Source organism: Thalia democratica, chromosome 4 (genome assembly GCF_965202585.1).
Source record: "Thalia democratica chromosome 4, ktThaDemo2.hap1.1, whole genome shotgun sequence".
Lineage (NCBI taxonomy): Eukaryota > Metazoa > Chordata > Thaliacea > Salpida > Salpidae > Thalia > Thalia democratica.
Window position 1 is genome coordinate 10,120,699 of NC_139168.1, and position 13,323 is coordinate 10,134,021.

Below are 13,323 nucleotides of genomic sequence, written 5' to 3' on the forward strand. Positions count from 1 at the left end.
AGTTTTAATTAATTAGCCAGTTATCTTAAAAACACAAAATCAACAGAGCGTTAAAGAAGTGGTCGTCAAGGTGTAGACAAAACTTTTTTTTGGGTGCACGAAATTTTGAGACTACACAAAAACACTTCCATTTTTGTTATCATATTTATTTTGTTTTAGTACCATATTTTAAAATATAAAGTATAAACGAACCCTGGTGTTTAATTTGGACTTTAATCTATTGGCCATTTTACTCTCATGATCTTTTTTGGCTATAAATCTATCATACCATTCTTTATATAAACATTTTTGTTAAAAAACAAACTGAAGCTTAAAGAATAGTGATGCTCAAAACTAACTATTGTCAAATCCATTGATTAGTGTAGATAAAGCTGTTATCATGATTAAAGGACCGAGTTTAAAAAATGAAGTGTTTCTTATTTTTATTAATATTAGTAAACTACAATATTTTGCTTAATAAAGAAAGTTCCCTTTTATATATTAAATTTACTAATACTACTCACTTTTGAAACTAAACAACTATTACAATAAGGATAATCACATGTTAAATATTTCGTTAGTTAAGTAATGATTAAAAACTAAAACTAATTTTCATATTTACAGAAAAATTAAAGAAGTTATGTTGAATAAATTAAAACTTTAAATAAGGTTTAAAAAAATTAAGTTTCTTAACAGTTCTCATTAAATAGATTCGTGATGATAACGATTAATAAATTTTAAGTTAAAGTTTTAAGTTCCAAATAATTCAAGTTAAGTAATTATTATATTTTTATTCATAGTGAGTAGTACATATATAGTTATAGGCTCAAATTAACACAGAGTTACCACACACTAAGGCAAGATTGAGTTTTATAAAGATTTTTTAAATATCTCAAGCTGACTCAAATTTTTCTGGGGTTCTTTTGTAAATCTCAGGCAAATTAGGTATGTTTTTTAGTTAAATTTCAAACAAGTTACGTTTAGTATTTTTTATTTAAATTTGAAAACTTTATTTCTTAGAATTGTTTTCATTTCCTACTTATTTTTTAACAATAAAAGGTATTTGTTTATTTATGAGCTTTATATTTGTCTTTTAATAATTTCGTAATTTTTTTCAAAAACTCAAGATGATAAGACTAGCTTGATGTAAATCAAAACAGATTGTTTTTCCTCTCAACAACGATTTTTGCTCTAAAAAGTTGCGACCTTTTTAGTAACCAGTTCTAGTTTTAAGTAGGATTCATGGTTGCCACAAACTCAGCCTAGTTTAAATTTTTTTAGAGATACAATTCTTTTAAGTATGTTTTTTTTTTCTTGCAAAGGATGTCTAGTTTTGGTATTTGTGTTAAATCTCTGAATACATTTGTTTCTTAATTTTTTTTGAAAATTATTAATTTTTATTTAGATCTTTTTTTGTCATATAGTTACTGTAAACATACTATTACATACTTTTCCAGCTTTTGCTTTCTTTTTAAACTCAAGATGACCCAGGCTAGTTTGTTGTAACTCGTGCATAGTCCCACACACTTACTATAACTTAGGGCAGTTTAAGTCTTGTGAAAATAATAGGATAGTTTCAAGATATTTTTGATATTATTAGAATACCACTTTTTTTTGTTATAGTTTCAGTATTATGTTTTGTTTATAACCATTTTTTTTGAATAATTTGATTTTTTTTCTAAACTTTATTCTTTTAAATTATTTAGAGGTTGATCATGCCAATTCGATCATCAGACGACATGGTGGTCTGATGATCGAATTGGCATGATCAACCCTTTTGTTAAATTTGAGCTTGTCTCACGGCAAACGAAAGTCCGGACTTCTTCTGCAGACTTTCGCCGATTTTGTTGATTTAATTTTTTAAATTTTAATTTTTTAAAGTATTTCAAAAGTTTAAAGTTCTGAACAGTTTTTGGTCCCTCAGCATAATCATTTGACTAAAAGAGTAACAACTTGCTTATGTTTGTTCTCGGTTAGTCTGACTGATTTTGTTTTAGTTTCAAGAAAAGCAAAATTAACAATTGTTATTTTTTTGAATTTGTTTTGCAGTTGAGGAAAGCGTAGGCACGAAACTTGAGTTATACAAGTTTTTACGTCTTGTAATATTTTTCTTTGGTAAAACCCCTTAAGGTGGACTTTGTATCAAAAAAAAATAACTTTTGAAGCTAATAAACTTATACTGTACATATGTATATATATATATATATATAATTACATAATTATTATATATATTACATATTAGACACAAAAAAAATTATTGTAAAAAAAAGTTTAAATTTTTTAAATATCAGCACAATTTTTATACTGCTAGGCTACAGAGTTAGGTATTATTTCCTTTTTTTAAACTGATTAAACTAGATTAAAAATCAATAGTAGCATTCAGTTGTTTAAAAACAGAATTGCCACACACTCAATCTACTCAGGATTACTTAAAAGCTGTTATAAAAGTTTGGAAAGTTTAGGAAAAATGAAAGTTTTTTGAAAAACTCCTGCTGAGACACGTTTGCTTTAACTTTATTTGAAACATTCAGACTAGTTTGATACTTTTCTGAATCTTAGGCTATTTTTTTTTAATTAACAATTTTTTAAGTTAATTAATGTTTTAATTATTCAAGCTTTATTAACTTGTTATTTAGTTTTTGGCCAACATAAATATACACGTTTTTAATTTAGATTAGCTTAAAGAGTTATAAACTGGTCTTTGTCAATCAGACTTGCTTTTATACCTAAAAGAGTTACAAACCCTAAATTAGATTATTATGTTTAGTTAAAAACTTAAATAAAGTAGTTACTTGTAAGAAATTTCATAATAAATCTCAGAACATAACTAACTTGTCATAGTTTAATTTTCAATTTTAATTTTGTTTTACAGAAAGAAGTGACAACCAGTTACAGCCCTAAAAATTGTGAAAGGCTAACGTTAGTGTATGAAAGGAACAATGTCAGCATCAATTATACGGAGAGCGACAAAATATACATAATTTTGAACTTGAGTGTTTTTAACTCGTTTTGTTGTTGTCGTTTTTATTTTTGTTCCATATCATTTGTAAACACAGATAATACACAAAAAGTAAAAGTCATAGAGTAAGTTTAACTATGTAGTAATATTCAACAAAGTATTTAAACATTACTGAACTGGGGATTTCGTAGTGATTGCGGAGATGTGTTAAATTAATAAGTATGTAAGTTAAAGCTAAATAATTAAAATATCATTGTGAAAATAAGGTTAACCAAATAGAAAGATCAATTAAAAGAGGATCAAAATATAAAAATAAGATTAAGTTGTTAAAAGGTTTCCTATATAAATATAAACTGAGTAACGACTTTTAGGAGAAATACACTAATAAAAATTTTTACGTAGTCTCACCACTAGCGGCGCTTATAAATTAGATCTTAGGGTAAACTAATTTTATTTTTTGAAGTTTGATGTACAGAGAATTAAATTAGCTTGACGACCACTGCGTTATAGTTAAAGAAACAACTTTATACAAGGCAGTTTAAATTACTAAGCAGCCCCTTTGACTCCTTACGCGATGTAACTTATGTTTATCTAAAAATATTATTGAAGTTAAGTTCTAAAAATTTATAATTTTATAGTAAAAATAATTTATTCATTTCAATGAAAATCTGAATCATGACATTTTTAAAGTCATTTGCTAAAAATTTGTATCTAAAAGTTATTAGAATTTTATTGTTAGATAAAGTGAAAGAAGTATGCAATTCTAAGTTCAACAACGCTAAATAATTTTTGAACTTATAATGTTACAAAATAAAATAGATTATTTTAGCAATACTGAGTTTTAAATGTCTACAATGTTTTAAGTTAATTTAAAACTTTTTTTATAATGAAAAGCAGTAATTAGTATTGAATATTGTGTTAAGTTTTAAATACATAAGAATTAAATTTAAAACTGAAGAAATCTATTTATTTGAAATTAAGTTATTTAAAGTTTTAAGAAATAATATTGACGAAAAAGTTCGCTGTACTTAAAAAGTAAAAATAAAATTTAGTATTTAAAAAACATGTTAACATAAAAGTTAGATGATGCTGTAATAAACCCTAGGTAAAAAAAACTCTTTTACTCCTTTTTTTAAAGTTAATCATAAGTGTAAATTCAACGAAACCAGAAGAAGACTTTAGGCGGGTGCTAAGAAGAATTTTTGTCTGTTACATATAAACAAATAACTAAAACTTTATAAAAGTAATAATAGTTTAGTATATTGTAAAATTTTCATTAGTAGATGTAGCAGAGTCATTTTTTTCAAACTTTGTTTTTGAGCCTGGAACTTTACCACATGTTACTAGCGTTTTTGTATAAATAACATATGTATTATTTTTTGAACATTAAGTATACCGACATAAACATTGGATAAAAAATACCATGCATTTATTATGAAAACTTGTTAAACCTAAGACTAACTTTAATCTTAGTATCAATATGAACATGATACAGAAAAAATTTAAATAAATGAGAGCATCGTTGTAAAATAAAGCCTTGATTTACAAAATCCAATGAAAAATTATAACATGTGTGTTAATTAGTTTTTGAGAAGCACTACTTTTATACTATGTAGTCTTATATAAATTTTTTTTTACCCTTTTAAGTATTAATTTAATAGTATAAAAATTGACGTGCTGTTACATTTCATCTTTAAAAAAACTTAAAAAAAAGGCTTTATTAGTAAATTTTCCCACTAACGTTTTAGCATATGTTTTTTTACACTATTTTTTTTAAGGTTTTCATCCTTCATCATTTAATAATTTTATTCAAACACTTGATCACAACATTACAGAAGTGATATTTTCTTAAACTTTTTAACTTAAGATCAATCTAAAAATAAATGTTTCTTATTCTTGTAAATGAATTTTTTTTTTATTTTATAGTCAAATTTTTTATGCATACAACTAACTGGTGTAAACGTAAAGTAAAACATTTAACTTAAATTTTTCCCAGAAAGAAACTTAACAAGTTTGTGATAGTGAATGGTTTAAGATCTGTACTTTAGTAACTTTTTTTATCATTGTTTTATTAGTATATCAACATATATATAGGTTGATAAAGTTTTAATTTAGTAAAACTGATCTGATTTTATAGTTAATTAGAACCTGAAATAGATTTTCTTAAGTTCTATCATTGTAATATAATTGAAAAATAACAAGATTAAAATATTATTAGGCCATTTGTAAGTTAATGTAGGTCAAAAATATTAATGTTATGGTTACTGTATAAAGGTGTATTTAAGAAAAAACACAGTATGGAAGTATTTTAAAAACAGCTACTTAATCAGTAAATAAATAATAAAAACATAATTTTTAATTTTTAAACAGTTCATAAAATACTAAGATATGCTTTATTACAACTAAAGAACTGTAACAAACTGAATATCTGTGGACATATAACATGCTATTTCTTTTTAATAAACTCAAATTTGTTAGAAACACACGCATATAGCTAGTAAACAACTAAAAATGTTTGTTATAAAATTATTAAGACCTAAACTTGTTTTAAGCACATAACTGATTGATGTACAAACATTTAACAAAACGTATCAGTAATTAACTTATTTAGTTATCTTAAAACGTAAAACAACTAATTAAAAAATATCTTAATTGTATATTAACTATTTTTTTTTTAATTTGGTTGTTATTAAACTTAATAGATTAAATACTTGCAAGCATTTAATTTTTTAATTTTTCACCTATGATTTTACTGATTTCTTTATTTTGCCTTATTCTATAATGATTTTTTAACTGACAAATTTAAATATGTTGTTATATATAATTTTTGTTATAGTGGTTACGATGAGATTAACAGTTGAACATATTTGTATTAAAAACTAAGAGTAGACCATATTGCATTTTTCGATCCAAAATTATTTTAAACAGTTAACGAATTTGTGTATAAGTAAAGACTTAGTTTCTATATGTATTTTTACTTAATGGCAACGAATTAGCAAAAATACTACTATGATGTTGGTGCTAGAATTTATTCGGATAAATAACATTTATAAAGGTTTGTAATACCAATTAGTTGTACAAAAACTTATAGTAAACTAAATAATGAACAAAATAACAAAAACATTAACCAAAAAATTAAAACAAAGGAGATTTTGTGAAAACTATAAAATAATATTTTAAGAAGCTATTGTGTAACCAGTCTATTTTAAGTAAATAGTTTTATGAAGATACGCCTTTTTTTAGTAAAAAATATTAGTTTGCCTTCGTAGATAACTTTTGACTTTTTTAATTTCGAGTTTCGTTTGGTGGATAACTTGTACCAGTATTTAACGGCAAAAGAAGTCTCGCCATCATCCACAAGTCATCTAATTATCAGGGGAACCATGGTTATTTAGTTCTTGGTCACTTGCGTTTTGAACACCAGTATTTCTGGTATTTAAAGCATTGCTTATAACTCTTCTTCTGTGTAATAAAAGTTTTTTTCTAAACTCATTATCAAGCACCGGTTTTAGTTGACTTTTCGTTTCTGCGCCTTTTTGCTGGCACGCGTTGTCAGTTTTACCATTTGCTTTTATTTTCTTTGCTTGTACAGGAGTTTTATTTCCATTCACTTTAGCAACTCTCTTACGATTTTTTTCAATTCTCGAAGACTTGCTTACAGGTTTTTCGGTGTTCAAAGCAAAATTTGAAGGTGTATTCGTTTTAGTTGGTGTTGGTAATATAGAATTTTCGACGAATACTACTTCAGGTTTAGTAGGAGACTGTCTTGAAGAAATTTGATTTGATGAACGCGCAGACTGATCTCTAAAACCATCAATTGTTCTACCATTCGTCGTAAAACTTGGTTTCTTAAAAACTTCACTTGCATAAGCCTGTTTCGAGTTCTCAGTTTCCAGCAAAGATTTTTCGTATCCACTGTCTACAAATAGTCCCGTAACATTTGCGTTGGTTTTCGGAGAACTGCGTTTTGAGAGAACAGAATTTTTGCTGTAGACATCATCAAATGGAACGACAGAAGATTTCTTTGATGTAGTACTAGTCTTACACGCTTCTGCAAAACTTGCTTCTTCACAAAGTTCATCGGCATCAGCCTGTTGATCAGTTTCTTCGTAGTTCATGCAAATATCAGGGTAGCTTTCATTAGAAGTGTCTACAGTTTGGTTTTGATCATTGCGCTCTTTGTCTGTTAATAAATCTAACTTAAGTTTTTTGCTTTTGTTTTTTTTTGAGGCTTCCCTCTTTCTTCTAACACTCTCTCTGTGTTCTGCTGCTCTTATGTTCTCAGCTGCAAGGGGTTCAATGTTTTCTTTCATAATATTGATTCTCTTAACGAGGTCAAGTTTTTCGTTTAACTCCTTTCTTATGACTTCATGATTACTTACACACTTCCTTGTTTCGCTGCTGATTTTTACGACTTCTTCTTCTAAATCACTTTTGTTGTTTTGTAATAAAGTAATCTTACGCTGGTTATCTAAGCGCAGTTGCAGTTTATTATTTAGGTCTTCCAAAACGGTCTGACGAGAATCTGTAATTTCTGCTGATTCATCAACAAGTTTCAGATTTGTTTCCTGGAGCTCTTTAATTTCTTCCTCTATCTTCCCATTATCTTGTTTACTGCAAAAAATAAAATAAAAACTATTTTATTGTTTAAGTTTCTATAACTGTAAATGTGGTGTAAAAATATACTTCTCACCTTCTACGGCTAAATTTTAGCCTCTAAAATTAAATTAAAAACCAAGTTTTACATTTCAGTATTTTATTTTGATTTAATTTTTTTATTATACTGTCAGTGCACAAAACTACGTTAGAAATTGAAAAGTATTTTTAAACTTAAAATTTTAGATCATAAAAAAATTACCACAGCATTAGGATCTAATGATAAAATAATTATATTAAAGAAATTTTCTAATATTCTAATTTAATAAGTAAGCAAAGTTCCTGATTTTATGCTTAATATTACATTGTTTTAAAACTACAAAGTAAACTCTGTACGACGTAGTTTTGTAGAATGTATAGCGCTTTCTATTTTTAGTAATAATATTATAGTTTATACATTTAATTAATATTTTTAAACGCTTCAAAGAACAATAGTCAAACATATTATCTTAAAGGTATTTTTGAGTTGTTAAATAACTTGACAATAAAATATGAACCGTTTAAAGCTTTTCATATTTAAGTTTAAACAAATATCTTAACCAGTAAAATTTCGAATGTATGAAATTTTTTTGTATTGTCTTATACTAACCTAGTTTCTTCAATTTGTTTAATTTCGTTTTTAAGCTGTAAATTTCTTGTCTGCATGTTTTCCTTCTTTTGTTTTAATGAACAGTTAGTGGTTTTCAACAAATCAAATTCTACTTCTATACATATTTTCTTCATTCTTCTAACACTCTCTACGAGATCAATTTTCTTTTGCAAGTCTTTTTTTATTGCTTCATTGTTCTGCTTACATTCATCAATTTTTTGGTTGATTTTATCACTTCTTTCTTGTAATTTTTTGTTTTCATTTTTAAACGCAGTAATTTTTAACTGTATATCGGAGCTCAGTTGCGTTTTGTTTTTAAGATTTTCATCTAGAATCTTACGAGTGTTCTCAATACCTTTCAGTTCATTAACAAGTTTCTTGTTTGTATCCACAAGCACTACAACTTCTCTACCCTTCTTCACACTATCTTTTTCACTGCAAAAAGAAAAATTTAAGTATTAGAAAATTATTTGCTCATTTAAGTACTTAAAATTGTTAAATTTTAGTAAAAACTATATTGTTGTACTTCTGGCTTAAAGTGAAACTAATGTAGACTATAAACTACGAACTTTATACTTATGATTTTATTTTAGTATACTGCTGTATACTAGTATATTTATATTATAGAATATACAAATTAACATATATGAAACATTTTCAAGCTTTTAAACTCAGGTCTAAAATAAGCACTGGATAAAAATACGAAACTAAAATGATTCTGAAAATAAAGTTTTTTCTAATGTATTAATTCAATAAATAGACGAAATTTATCATTTTACACGTTCATATAACAATATTTTATAACTACAAACAAAATAAACTTTGAATGACATAGTTTTATAGAACATTAAATTCTTTACTTCTATTTCATTTTTAAAAATCACTGAGAAAATCACGAAATTAAAATAAGCTTTTTAAAAAGTAAATACAAATAAGATTTAGAAAAAATAGCAAAGGATTTCTAGATCTTACAAAAAATTTTACAATTAAAATAAATAATATATAACTGTTAATAATCTAGCTTAAGTAGTGATTTAAGCCAGTGATAGTATAAAAAAATTTTAAATTCTTAAGTTTTATCATAATAACCTAGTTTCTTTCATTTGATTAATTTCGTTTTTAAGCTGTAAATTTGTTGTCTGTAAATTTTCCTTCTTTTGTTTCAATAAACAGTTAGTAGTATTCAACAAATTCCATTTTGTTTTTATATTTGCAACATCATCTATTATACTTGAACCTTGTATCTTAGACTGATTTATTTTATTTTCAACCATTATTTTTTTATATGATTTCTGAAACATTAGTTGTTGTATGAATTAGTGTTTTTTAACTTAATATTATTCAGTCTCGTAGAATATTTTTTTTTTAATTTACACAAGTATAAAAAAAACTTATTGATTTACTTAAACATCATAATTCAAAGTAGTTAGCATAGTGTGATATAAAAAATTTAAAACTTGCTTGTGTCATTTCATCTGAGGTTTATTGTATAATTATATTATAACTATATTATAACTATTTATACTTTTACTGTAAACCACAGCCTGTAATTCTAAATATGATTAACAGTTTTATTTCAACACAAATAAGACAACTAAAAAGTATAGAATTGAAGAAAAACAGTACTTCAGTTAGTATTTAAAAATGAACTTTAATAAACTCTGACCAATATCTTAAAGGAATAACTTTAAATAATTAGTTAATTAATAATTTATTGACAAAATTGCAACCTTACTAACCCGGTTTCACCTTATTCAATATCTTTTTATACATTCAAATATATTGAATAAGGTACAACCGAGTTGGTAAGGTTGCAATTTTGTCAATAAATTATTAATTAATTTGGCTCTCTATTTAAAGATTGAGCACTATTACTCATTCGGTTTCCAAATTATATAAATAGTTACTTATGTTTTGTTACTGTAACACAGAGTGCTGTACGTTTACACTTAAAGATTATTTTAACCCTATAGTTTGGCCTTAATCGTGTTTTATCTGGTTAGTTGACATCCTCAAAATACTTTTCATTCTAAAGTCTAACCTGTAAAAGCTTTAAAATAAAGTTTTAAAATTACCATACTCATAACAAGCATTAAATTAAAACAATTTGTATATATATATATATATATATATATACTCGTAAGTTTGTGACAACTTGTAAAATTAGTTCAGTTGTGACAAGCTTTCAAATTTTAAGCTACTACAGTCTGATCTAATATTTGAATATTTTTAATTAGCTAAAACAATTTTGCTTTGACTTTTGACAGTAGTAAAAAGTTAAAACTTATTGCCAAAGTAATGACAAGCAAATGTAAATGTAAAAAATATTTATAAAATATTTTCAGATACTTCAGACTTTAGTTTATTATTTTAAATTAAAAAAGTTGAATGGCATATTTAGCTGTTAAGATTAAACACAACAGTACAATTACACAAAATAAAATAAATTGTTAGAAGACTTAATTTTACTTTTTTTAGAATGTTTTATGTACATTTACAACTTAAGGTTTTTTAGAATATTAAGGTATAATTAAATTATTAACTTAAAAAAAACAAACAATACAGTTAGATACTAGTTTAAACTCTCAAAACGAGCCTAAGTTTAAGGATTAAAACATTTTCATAAAAACTCGTTATTATACAAGGGTTTTACAGTTGGGAAGTTCATCTTTTTCAACATTTTACTATTTATTAGATAGTATAAAAGTTTTTTATTTATACCTAAAAAAACTAGTCTGAGTTAAGTTTGTGCATCTTAGTTTTTGGTTTTCAAGTTAAATAAAACAAACTTATCTAAATAAAAGAGTTTGAGGTGTTGAAAAATCAACTTAATTAATATTAGTTATAACTTGATTTAAACTTTATACAAACAAAATAATTGAGTTTTTGATAATAGTTTTTATATGTTATTTTAATCAATAACACTTTGAAACATTAAAGTATTTAACCTTAGCAAAATTAAGAACAAATTAAGTATTCATTCAGTACTTTAATTACATATTTTGAAATAAAACTTAAAAATACATATGGAACATTCAGTATTACATATATACAAATATTTACTTTGCTTTCTAATCAAAGTGCAAAGTTTATCTATTGTATTAATTATTATATTAAAAATTATTACTTTAAAATGTCTAAAATTTATTGAATTTATGAAAGAAAAGAATGGCTTCTATATGTTTTACTAAGTTTAAATTTTATTTAGTTTTTCTTCTTTATAATTCAAAATTAAAATAGCATGTTTAAGCAATCGGATATGTAACTAATTAAATTACAATTTTAGTTAAATTAGTTAGATATTGACTAATTATTTTCATTCTTAGTTTTTTACAGTCTTATATAATTCGTTATTTTACAAGTTACTTTTGTGTTTTTATACCTTAAAAACTAAGTAGTTCAAAAAACTTTTGGTTGGTTTTATAAAATCTACTTACTCCATATTAAATTAATTGTATTAGGATTAAAATATATCACTTATATATGTCAAAAAAATATATAAAAAATTCTGAAAAGTTTTTTTAGGTTTCTTATTTAACAAAAGGAAGGATAAAGAAGGTAAGTTAAACGTATTCAAAAAAATGTCAAGGAAAAAAATATTTATAAAAATGATAATTTAGGTAAATATTGATATTATAAAAACTTTAAACTAGCTTTTTTGACTTAAAATTTTTATAAGGTATAACAAATTCACTTTTTGACCCTAAATTCATATGAAATAGTTAAACCTTACTTTTAGTTTAGTAAATAAACTGTCCTTGACTATCTAAAATACACAAATTTTTAAGGTAGACATGCAGTCTATTAATCTAGATGATAGAATTAAAAAACTTTTAAAATAAACTTGCTTGGTAGTTAAAAATAAACACTGAACAACTTAATAGACACTGATGGGGAAAAATCTACTTAATGTCTACAATATATATATTTATTATTACCTTGACCTAATATTACATTGAACAATTGTTAGTATGAAAAAAAAATACGTTTTAAGCCTTAGGGATTATAAAGTTTTTGGTCATTAAATAAAAATCCATTTTGTTCACATCTAAGCAGGGATTGTTTTTATTATCTATATTTTTTACCAAACATATTAACTTGAACACAAAACAAAAGAATTTAAACACAATTTATCAAAACTAACAAGTATTTAAAAAAGACAAGCTTGGTAACTACAAAAAAAATCCAATTTTGTATAAGGTTTACAAAAAAAAATACTTCATAACTCAATTTTAAGAGAACAGTAAAATATAATGTATTAAAAAGTATGTTATTTATAAAGAACTTTAATTTATTTGCTCTTTCACTTGTTTTTTTTTAAATTGAAAAAATATTTAAAGAGAATTTAAATTTTTATTTAAAGGTTAGTATAGATGGAGTTTTTACACATTTTTCTTTTAAATTCTAAACTCTTTTCGTTTATATATCTATTTATAATAAAAATATCCATTTTCAAGTAATTTAATCTATAAAAATTGAAATTTTACTATAAAAATTGTTTAGACTTATACAATTTAATTAAAAAATCTTTAAATTTTATAAAAAATGTTTGCCTGATGGTGCAGGGATTTAAATAAATGTTTTGAAATCTCTTTGAGTTAAAGATTTAAAATAATCAAGAATCAACTTTGTGGCCACTAGATATACAAGAACAAAACAACTTAAAAAAAAATGAAAATTGACTTCAGAATATGTTTAGACTTGTACAATTTTACAAGTCTTATACAACTTTGTGGTCTACAGATTTACAGAAATAAAATAACTTAAATAAAAATATTTAAATACCTTTAATGATAAAAGAATAAATTGCCAGGTGGTGTAGTTGTCTAAAGATTATTTTGAAACTTTCTGAGTTTAACATTTCTAGGTTTAAACCCAGTTGGTTGACACTTAAACAAATAATATAAATGTTTAACTACAAACACAACATTATTATATACAATAAACTAGTAAAATAAAACTTTAGTGATTATATTTAACATTTTTTAAGTAAAGTTGTACTTACTACTTCAAAACAAAACCTAATCAGCAATTATTTACACTAATTAACAATATATAATTGGAAGTAAGAGCATCTTAGTAAAAAGTTTCCTAGAGAAAAATGATATTTTTAAACTTTTACCTATTATGACGTCACTAT